The following is a 10,566-nucleotide window of genomic DNA, read 5'->3' as shown; positions in this document are numbered from 1 at the left end:
AGAGAGAGAGAGAGAGAGATGGTAATGCCTTTGAGAAAAAGCATTAACTATATAACTTTCAGTCTCCTGAAATATAGGGAATTGCTGCATAATAAATAAATAAACCAGTATTAAAGTGCCACGAAGTGATAAGATCCAGCTTCCAAGACTGCAAACTAGTTTCTATTTGTTGTCAAAATGTATTCTTCCTCCTCCGCCTCTATAAATGACTTGTGGTTAGTCAAAAGAAAGAGATGTTTGTAGAGTGAGCATATTTTGACAATTGATGTAAAAAAAATATATATTTGGACAATTAATACTTTCAATGAGAGAGAGAAATTGTTTTTCGTCACTTCTGAGCATCCGTAAAATTATTGCCCCTGACTTAGATCGTCAATTGTCAGTGGGAAAGAAAGAGACAAGAAGGTGGCAGACACCAAGTCACACACAGTAGCAGCTTCATTCAGTCAGTGTTGCCGATTATTAAAATCTACTGACACTTCCTCTCCTACACACATTGCCACAGAACCCAACACTAAGCTCTTTACTACTAACCGGCCCTGTCTACTTTCTCTGTCTCTTCCGATGTTCGCCAAGTGACCACCACCACCGCAACATGACGGGGAAAACCCAAGAAAAAAAATAGAGTTTTAGAAATGTCTGTTATTATAATAACTAGAGAAATACATTAATTGTGTTACTAGACATCAATGTTGATAGTCTCTACCGAACGGATTTCATTTTTCTGATTTCTTTCTCTCAATTATAAAAGTGATGTAATAACATGGGTCAGCTTCCTCAGTCCGTCTTTCTCTTTCATAAAGCTTCCATCGTTCTCTCTTACTCAGCTCCACATCCACACCAAATATCAACAAACTGTAAAGATCCTTTACTAAATCATAGCAAGAATTAAAAATAAAAAGAAAATAAGACGAGAGACAAAAGGCGAGAGAATAAGAGAGAAAAAGGTGAATGGGTGAAAGAGAAAGAGGATCCTTGTTTTAGTCGTGTCCTCTTGTTGATGATGCTGGAATCTTTCTAACTTGAAGCTCCGAATCCCTCAGTTCCAACAGCCGAGTTGTCGATTTCCAACAACGTTACATTTTTAATTAATGAGGTAAGATATTTTTGAACATTTGCTCACTATTGTAATGAAACCCAGCCATGAGAGACACAATAAGTTGAACATGGAATGTTAACATTATCAAAGAATCGTTGATAGTCTTTGAGAAATCTAAGACATAATGTTAGGAATAATTTAGACACAATCTCGTGTAACTTGTATACATTGCAAATATTATATGTCACACGCAAACATACACGCGTGTGTATACACACACACACACATCAAGGGAACCTCTAACCCCGGTCGCTCGACCTGCAAGAAAAAGCAACTAAATTTCCCTTTCATTACACCTTCATATGGTATTCAAGACAATATTGGCTAATATATTAAATATATGATGAAACAGACGGAAGGTGTTGACTGGAAGTGACCCTAGGGATCACCTTTCATGGCAAACAAACAAACAAACATTTAATTGAGGTTCTTCTGTCAAATCTCAGAAAATAACCAGACATAAACAAAAGGTGCGGAAACCTTAAATGTTCTCATTGTGTATTTCAAATTTAAATTCCTTTCCAGCTGCACACACGTAAATGCGTATATTATATATATATATATATATATATGTGTGTGTGTGTGTGTGTGTGTGTGTGTGTGTGTGTGTGTGTGTGGATAATGAACACGGTGCTGGACTCACGATCGTAATGTTACAAGTTCAATTCCTGGACGGGGTAGTGCGTTGTGTCCTCAAGCAAGACACTTCATTTCACATTGCCGCCTGTCAGCATATCTGAATACGGTACAGTTGTCCCTGCCTCTAGAGTTGTTATATGCCCCATGTTCCTCTGGGCCTAGGGTTAGAGGAAATAAAGTCCGTTGTATGCGTGCGTGAGATATCAATCTCTTGTGATATATATATATATATATATATATATATATATACATACAGACATACACATTATACATGTATATTACTGAGAGGTAATATTTATTCCCACTTAGACACATTCTTTATCCATATATATATATGGTACTTGTGCGTCGAGTATATACACTACACATTATATATAATGTATATATTTTATACAATTATGTATGTAAGGTATACATACTTGTGCGAGCATTTATACATACATACATATATATGCATACACACACCACACACATATCTATACGTGTGTGTGTGTTGTTATTCATCTAGTTGCAGTTGAAGAGAGAAGAAAGATACGGCATTATTATGTATAATGAGGAAAAAGAATGTAAAACTGAGTGGATTTAATTATGGCAACCATAAAGGCAATGTTTACCTCGTGAACAAAGAAGACAGGGTGTTCCGTGTGTCACCCGTTGTCTGTCACTCCCGCTCTTTGACTGGCGGCGGTGTCTAAGTGACATTGGTGTCATCATCAGCGGGGATGGTCATCTACCTACCTACACACAAACACACGTTATTGTCATTTCTTAAGGTAATATGAGTGATGTGTGTAACAATGATTTAATTAAACCTGAAACACATTGTGTGTGTGTGATTTCGTACGAATGGCACTCCAAGACAAGAGCAGAGATGAGATCAGACGTCATCGAAGAGAAGTGAACTGGATTCGCTCAAGAAGCGAACCTATATCGCGGAGTCGATACGTTGGAAGCCTTCTCTCATAAATGTAAAATAAATTTCTTTTTACATAATGTTTGAATAATTGATCTGTTGTGATATATTCATTTCTTTTGTCTTTTTTACCACCAAGTTCAAGGAATGAGATGTTGTGATGTGCATGCTTTTCTCTATTAAGTCAGTTCCACTCGCCAGAGACTCATTTTACTTACGAAGGATGTTTTTGCTAGGTTTTGATTATGACTTCAATATTTTTCTGCTGTTCCAGAAGAATGAAAAGTAAAGTGAACTCCCTATTATGTGGTGGACCTTAGATAATACTTCAACAAACAATGAAAATAGATTTGTAGAGGCTGAGAGACCTTTTAACATATTTTGTAAGTGCGTGTTTCTGATGTCAGATTTATTGGGAGATGTGGAGCATATTTTATGACAAACATTATTTAAAAATATATTTTCCATCTTCACGGAAAATAAAACCCTAAAATAAAGAGACAAACAGTTTGTATGAAAAGCACAGACAGACATTATTTGATCTTGCGATCAAAGCGTGTCATCTTTAGACAAGCTTCTTCCCACTTCATATTAAAGTTCTTTTCAATTGAATAATTTCATTTCTATCAATCAACGGATTGGTTTCTCCTGAAATACAGTCTTTCACTTTATTTCAATATTCTATTTCATTGCCTCTTTTGTTACTTCACCTGCCTGGTCTTCTTATTTACTAATTACCTTATCTAATTGTTTTTTTCTCTCTCTCTAATTACTGCTAGTTTTTCCTTCAACTTTGTTCTTTTTTTCCCTCACAATTTCCATTTTGGTGTTGTGATTACAGAATATTTTAATTCGATGTGTATATGAATGTATGTACACAAACACACACTGTGTGTGTGTGTGTGTGTGTGTATGTGTGTGTGGTATGTGCTGTAGTAGAAGCAGTGGTAATCGGTCTCGTTTCGCACACAGAATGGACATATCAACAGACATTATCAGTTTCAAGTAGTAGGGAGCACATTATCCACTCAAACCATATACTTCTTGTCTCTTTCACATCTTCTGCCAGCTCTTTAAATATTCTAATATATGTTTGCCCAAGTGGCTAACACCTCAAACTCCTGGGGAACCTGAGTGTGCATTACGGTTTCAGTTCCCGGCTTCCATAAGTCTCGCTTTATTTACAATGCCTTTGCGAAGAGAGTAAACATCACAACAGCCATTTGGCTTCTAGGTTTTGTGTTTTATGAAATCACTATTAAGTAATTACAATTTCGTCGTGAGAATATGTTGATTTCGAGTTTTGCAGCTATAATGAAACAAATAGTCATAAATTTTTATTTATTTTTTAGTCAGGAGGGAAGGCCGTTCCCATGACATTTTATGGGACCTGTAAGATTGGTAGGAGAAAAGGAAGAAGCTATCCTCCTCCAAGCGAAGTCCTTGCCAAATGCTTATGACCGAGATGATTCTTCTAAAGCCACTCCAGGTGTCATGGGAGTGGTGCTAAATTAGGCAACAGAAGTCTGCTATACAAGTTAGTCCATGTTGGGATTCGAACTCAGAATACAAAGTGCCTGAACAAATATTGCAAGGGCATCCGTTCATCTTCCTCTTTGGATTCATACTTTTCCTATTTGACCCTAAAAAGTTGTAAAAGTTGGCTTCGGCGAGGTTTGAACTCAGAACCATTGAGTCGGAACAAATACTGCAAAGCATTCTCCCCAACATTGTGTGTGTGTAATTATTTGTAAGAACATATGCAGACATAAATATATATATATATATATATATATAATACATATTTGCATATGCATGTATATACATATATATATTCTCACGTATTTTTATTTGGATAAAAACAAACTACCTTTATTTCTGATTTGTTTGTTTTAGGGTTTTTAGATGAATTAATTTGCATGTTTTTGTTCCATTGTATTGAATAACTAAATTTAAAAAAATAAGTGTCAGTTTATTCTATAATGGAAGAAGCTGACACACTTCCCTTAAACCATAGCTTGATCCTTTGATAGCCATCCTTACATTATCTCCTCTGTAATCTTGTGGAGATTGTCAACTGCAAGGCTCTCCTTAAAAGTTTCATATAAAGTCTTTCTCTCTACTTGACAAAAATTATAAGCCTCTTTCTTATGGTAAATTTACTGAAACACAGGATTTAGTTGTATAATTTTTTTTTCTCCTAAAGGTACAAGGCCTGAAGTCTTTTTGTCGGAGGTGGGGAGTTAGTCGATTACATTGACCCCCTGTGCTCAACTGATACTTATTTCATGGACCCCAGGGCTAGTCATCGTGTATAAGAAATAAAGGAACAGTGGAGCCCTCAACTAAATCATCTTGACCAGGGCTTCATGAAATCCTCTCACTCTCTCTCTTTTTTTGTCTTTATTTTAAACTTCTGATGCACTTTTTATCCTTTATCTTTTACTTGTTCTAGTCATTAGACTGTGGTCATGCTGGGGCACTGCCTTGAAGAACTTTTAGTCAAACGAATCGACCCTAGTATCAAATATTTTTGCTAAGTCTGATACTTATTCTATTGGTCTCTTTTGCCAAACCACTAAGTTACGAGTACGTAAACATGCCAACACCTGTTGTGATGGACAAACAGAGAGAGAGAGAGGGAGAGAGACACACGCATATACAACGGACTTCTTCCAGTTTCCTTCTACCAAATTCACTCACAAGGTTTTGGTCAGCCCAAGATTATAGTAGAAGACACCTACCCTAGGTGCCACACAGTGGGACTGAACCGGGAACTATGTGATTAGGAAGCATGCTTCTTACCACACAGTCACGCCTGTGCTTGTAGAACAAATAAAAATATTTTGATATATTTTATGCATAAAGTATTAAAAATGGTATTTCTGTACTTTAACCTATAAATATAAATAAGGTAAAGAAATTAAGTTATTCACTATCCACTAAATGAAATTCTGTTGTCAAGATAAGAATTTCAGTTGTTATTTATGAAATTCTTTATTATTTTATTTTCACAACACATTTAGCTACAACATGGAGCATAATTGTGTGTTTTATGGCTCACCAATAAGGAATCCTGCTTCTATTCATAAAATTTAAACCTTCTGCCATTTCTTGTCTCTGGTACAAGGTCACAAAATAGATGACCAGTACTCCATAAGGAGAGACAGTAATTATAAATATATTCTCACTATGTTGTTCTCTTTGTGAAAAAGCAAAAACACCAAGATTAACTAAAAGAATTGTTTTAGGTTTGTTGGGTGGGGGTGGGTTGTGAGGCAATAGAATAAATTTCGTTTGTTGTCTTTTACTTAGTCTTTGATTTATGATTGGAAGAGTAAAACTTATTTAAACAAAACCGTTTCATCTCTTTGTACACATGTTCATATGATATAGAATATAAAGCTAATATCATTTCATAAGCCTTGTCTCATCATTGGAGTAAGATTCCAAAAACATCGACCAAGAATGTAACCTTGTCTATGATTGACTTCCTAACTTTAAATTTTAATTTATGGCATCAAGTGATGTTAATAGCAGTAAATGCTCAAATGATTGTAATTACTATATAATTACCAGCAAAAATCATTCTAACTGTACCTCATCTTAACATTCTCATCCAAAATGTATTAAAAACCTAGTTTCTTAAACTATTTGAATATTAGCTGTTGGAAACAGTGCCATTGTTTCAATTCATTTTGAAAATAATGAAGAATTTAGTAAAATAACTTCTTTGATAATCAAACTGGATTTGGAATATAAATGAAATGTTGATGGAAGGTTTTTATTTAGATTCCTTTAAAATAGGACTGTTCTCAGGTTGGTTGATATCAAACTCAGTTTATGGAGTGCTAATTTTACTGATTTGATGAGCACTCCCATTTATAATGTGGGTGGGCGTACTCCTATTTTCATGTACTCATATTCTTAAAGTGATGGTGAAACTCTCCTCTTGAGAACCTTTCAGCTTCCATATTCACATTTGTGTTTATTTAAAAATACAGAAAGATAATCAATGTTATTCTTTTTACATATTTTAAAACTAAAATCTATAATTAATAATTAAAACAATTAAGGAATTGTAATTAATAATGTTAGAGTCCCACTCTGAATAATTTTTGATATGTGGTATCGTGTTTTGAGTTGCTCTGGAATCAACTTTGTTTTTCTCAACTGTTTGGAGTGGATAAAACGTTTGCTGTTATTATGATGGAATTGATTCAATCGACTTACATATCACCCCTCCCCACTACACACACACACACGCACACACACAAATTGGATGTGTGTCTAATTAAAATAAATCAATAAGTAACACTAATTTATGAGCTTTGTTGAATAATTGCAATCACTGCTATTTTTTCCTGCAGTTCTCCCACTTTCTTACTACAACGTTGTACTTCATTACTCCTGTATTGTGTCGAGTTTTCATTCCTCTTTTAAATATATTCAGGAGAACCTTTACTATCCAGTCTGTGTTTAATGAACATCCAGCCTTCTTGACGTCACATCACTTAACAATTGCAGTTATTCTGAACTTTTAGTAAATTGGGTAAAGAAAAGAATTGTTTTCCAACATTTTCTTTTTTCCCCTTCATCTTAAAGTAATTACTTGTAAAAAAAAATAAAGATACTTAATACCTTCTGATTTGGAACATATTTGAGAAAGTCTGTACCTCAATGAAATTAAAATAAATAGTCCAAGAGACTGTGTCAGGCATGGTTCTGCCCACATGGCAACAAATTTGTTTAATCTTCATAACAAGAGTTTAATAGCAGGATTCAAGAAAAGAATACTCAGAAAACAGAATATTTTCCCCTATACTGGCATACATCGTTTAACGTCCGCTTTCCATGCTAGCATGGGTTGGACATATGTATGTATATACATATATGCAGCACTATTTGTGTGGTAAGTTTTCTACAGCCGGATGCCCTTCCTGCCACCAAACCCCTCCTGTTTCCAAGAGGGTTATTACGCCAATAAATCTTGCAAACCAAATACGTGTGTGTGTGTGATCATTGTGTTGGGTTTGGACTGGTCAGGGTCAGCACATATTCAGGTGGGTAGATGGGGTGGGGTACTGCTCACTTTAAAGGTTTGAAGGATTGCACCTTGCTTGTGTTTACTTTCAGCCTGGTTTTTATGGCTGGATACCCTTCCTAGTATCAGCCACTTTACAAAATGTACTGCATGCCGTTTTTGTGGTGCCTGCACCAGAAAGGTGTCATGTCTTTGATAAAACTAAAAGGGTCTCATAACCTCACACATTACAAAGTATATTGGATGGCATGAGCACTGGAAAGGCAGCCCCTTGTACTTAACATAGCTAAAGGGACCTCATAACTTCATATGGCTACTTGCCAACTTCTTCACAGAGAGGTATGAATCATCATCATCATCATCATAATTTAATGTCTGTCTCCCTTGCTGACCTGGATTGGATGGCTTGACAGAAACTGGTAAGGTCGCACCAAGTTCCATAGTTTTGGCTTGGTTTCTACTGCTGGATGCCCTTCTTAATGTCAACCACTCCACAAAGTATATTGGGTGCTTTTTATCTGGTACCTTGGTTTTAGAATCTCAATTCTGTTTTGGTGGATGGGTTTTCTCAAGTACAGCAATGGAAGTTGATAACGAAACATCTTCGTCAGTAATTAGTGAAACTGCCTTCACTCAAGTACAAAGTACTGACAGACAATTGCAAATTCTTCCAACTACTGCCAAAGTACTTCTACTGCTGAGACTATCACTCAACTAGAAACTGCTAAGGTAGTTAGTACATATGGGGGTTAGAAAAAGGACTTAGCATTTATGCTGACCACTGTGAAGGGTCAACTCTGCTGGATTGAAATTGGCTATAACACTTCTGACTGAATTGGGAGAAACTATTCAGAATGTTGCATGGGCAGTTCTTGGTATAGTCCTGCAACAAAAGCTGACTGTTCTCAAATAAGTATGGTGAGGTGTTCAGTAAAGCTACGGTTCTGGGTATCAAACTTCACATCAAGGTCAACTCCAAAACTGGGCAAGAGTTTCTCAAACCTACACCTATTCCATATGCTCTGAAAGAAGGGATTTAAGTTGAACTTGACAAATTACTGTGAGAAGGGATTTATCAGCCTGTAAATTTCTCAGAATGGATTTCTCTAAAAGTTCCAGTTGTAGAGAATGTTGTAACTATAAGTATCTGTGAAGACTTTAAAGAAACTGTCAACAAACCAGCCACCTGTGACAAATGTCCAGTTTCAAAAACCTGAAGATCTGCTGGGCAACCTTGAATAGAGGAAAAGTTTACAAAGCTTAACCTTTGTCATATGTATTAACAATTGCTTTTTGATGAGAATTAATCTCGGGATTAACAGGGATTATTCACAGTGGACCTTTTTTACTCTGGGTTGCAATTTCCAATGTGAAATAAAAAATAGTTTATACTCCACCACATGAAACAAGACTGAGCCCTTCTACTGTATCAGAACAACCTAGTTGGCCTCAAATCATTATATGACCAAGCTGAAAGTGGAGGCTATTCCTGATTATCATGTTCAATGGCTTTGGAAACAAAAGGGAAAAATAGTGTTGTAGTCTTAGATATTAGTCACAGAAAACTAAGTTGCTAAGTTAATCCCCACCTTTCATGGGGTTACCATAACGAGTCAGCCCTACCTTTTATGGTGCTACTACAATGAGTTATCCCTTCCCCTACATCATTTCACGGGGTTTCTCGTAAAGCAATGTTTTCTTTTATTGAGAAGCTATTTTGTTAATTTACTGGCAAGCTGAGAAGCTCATCCCTTCAGTTAGAAATTACCAGAAATAATTATATTGTATAGACGTGAAAGTGTGGCTAAGAAGGTCCCTTGTAAACCATGTCGTTTCAGATTCAATCCCACTGCACAGCATCTTGGGTAAAGTGTCTTCTGCTTGAGCCCCAGGCTGACCAAACACTTCTCAGTGGATAGCAACTGAAAGGAGTTTGGCAGAATCGTTAGTGCACTGGACGTGTGCTTATCTGCATTTCATTTGTCTTAACAGTTTAAGTTCAAATTCTGCCAAGGCTGACATTGCCTTTCATCCTTTTGGGGTTGATAAAATAAGTACCAGTTGAATACTGGGGTCAGTGCGACCAACTTACTACCTCCTCTGAAATTGCTGACCTTGTGCCAAACTTTGACACCAATATATATAGTTGCAGGTGTGACTGTGTGGTAAGAACTTTGCTTCCCAACCACATAGTTCCAGGTTCAGTTCTGCTGTGTGGCACCTTAAGAAGGTGTCTCCTACTATACTCCTGGGCTGATCAAAGACTTGTGAGTAGATTTGGTGGATGGAAGCTGAAAGAAGCCTGTTTTATATGTGTGTGTGTGTGTATTTGTCTTGCCATCACATGATACTTGTAGAATGATTGTCACTGTCATACAAGCTATGTCATTCATTTCCAATTTCTGAATAGAACATGTTTGGTCATGGGGAAATATTATCGTATTTGAAAACAGATGAGGGTTGAACAAGAAGGGCTTCTGCCTGTCAAAAATTTGCCTCAAAAAAACTCCATCTGACCTGTGCAAGCATGGGAAAGTGGATCTTAAAATGACAATAATGATATGTACGTGTTTTTGTATGTACCCTTGTCTTGACATCATGTGATGGTTGTAAATAGCATTGCTGTCATACAATCGCTGTTGTTTCCAGTCTTCTGTGAAAAACATATCTGCCCATAGGGAAATATTATCTTGTTTGGGAACAGATAAGGGTTGCTGACAGGAAGGGCATCTGGCCCTCAAAGAATTGAGAGACTACATTTGAAAACTCATTATTATTTAAGTCCCATACTTAAGACATCTCTGAAAAGTTGGTATACAGTATTGCACACACACACACACACACACACATATATATATATATATATATATA

General features: G+C 36.3%; 1 protein-coding gene across 2 annotated transcripts in view; it reads left to right on the top strand.

Moving 5' to 3' along the window:
* The first annotated feature begins 123 nt into the window (after window positions 1–123).
* Window positions 124–10,566, top strand: part of LOC128247059 (FK506-binding protein 5-like) — a 117,787-nt gene continuing 107,344 nt past the window's right edge. For both annotated transcript variants that reach the window (XM_052965837.1, XM_052965838.1), the window contains exon 1: window positions 124–1,096. The gene's annotated coding sequence lies outside the window, so the exon portion shown is untranslated. The remainder of the gene's footprint in view (window positions 1,097–10,566) is intronic.

This window comes from Octopus bimaculoides, chromosome 2 (assembly GCF_001194135.2).
Source record: "Octopus bimaculoides isolate UCB-OBI-ISO-001 chromosome 2, ASM119413v2, whole genome shotgun sequence".
Classification (NCBI taxonomy): Eukaryota; Metazoa; Mollusca; class Cephalopoda; order Octopoda; family Octopodidae; genus Octopus; species Octopus bimaculoides.
This window is presented reverse-complemented; position numbering and strand designations above follow the sequence as displayed.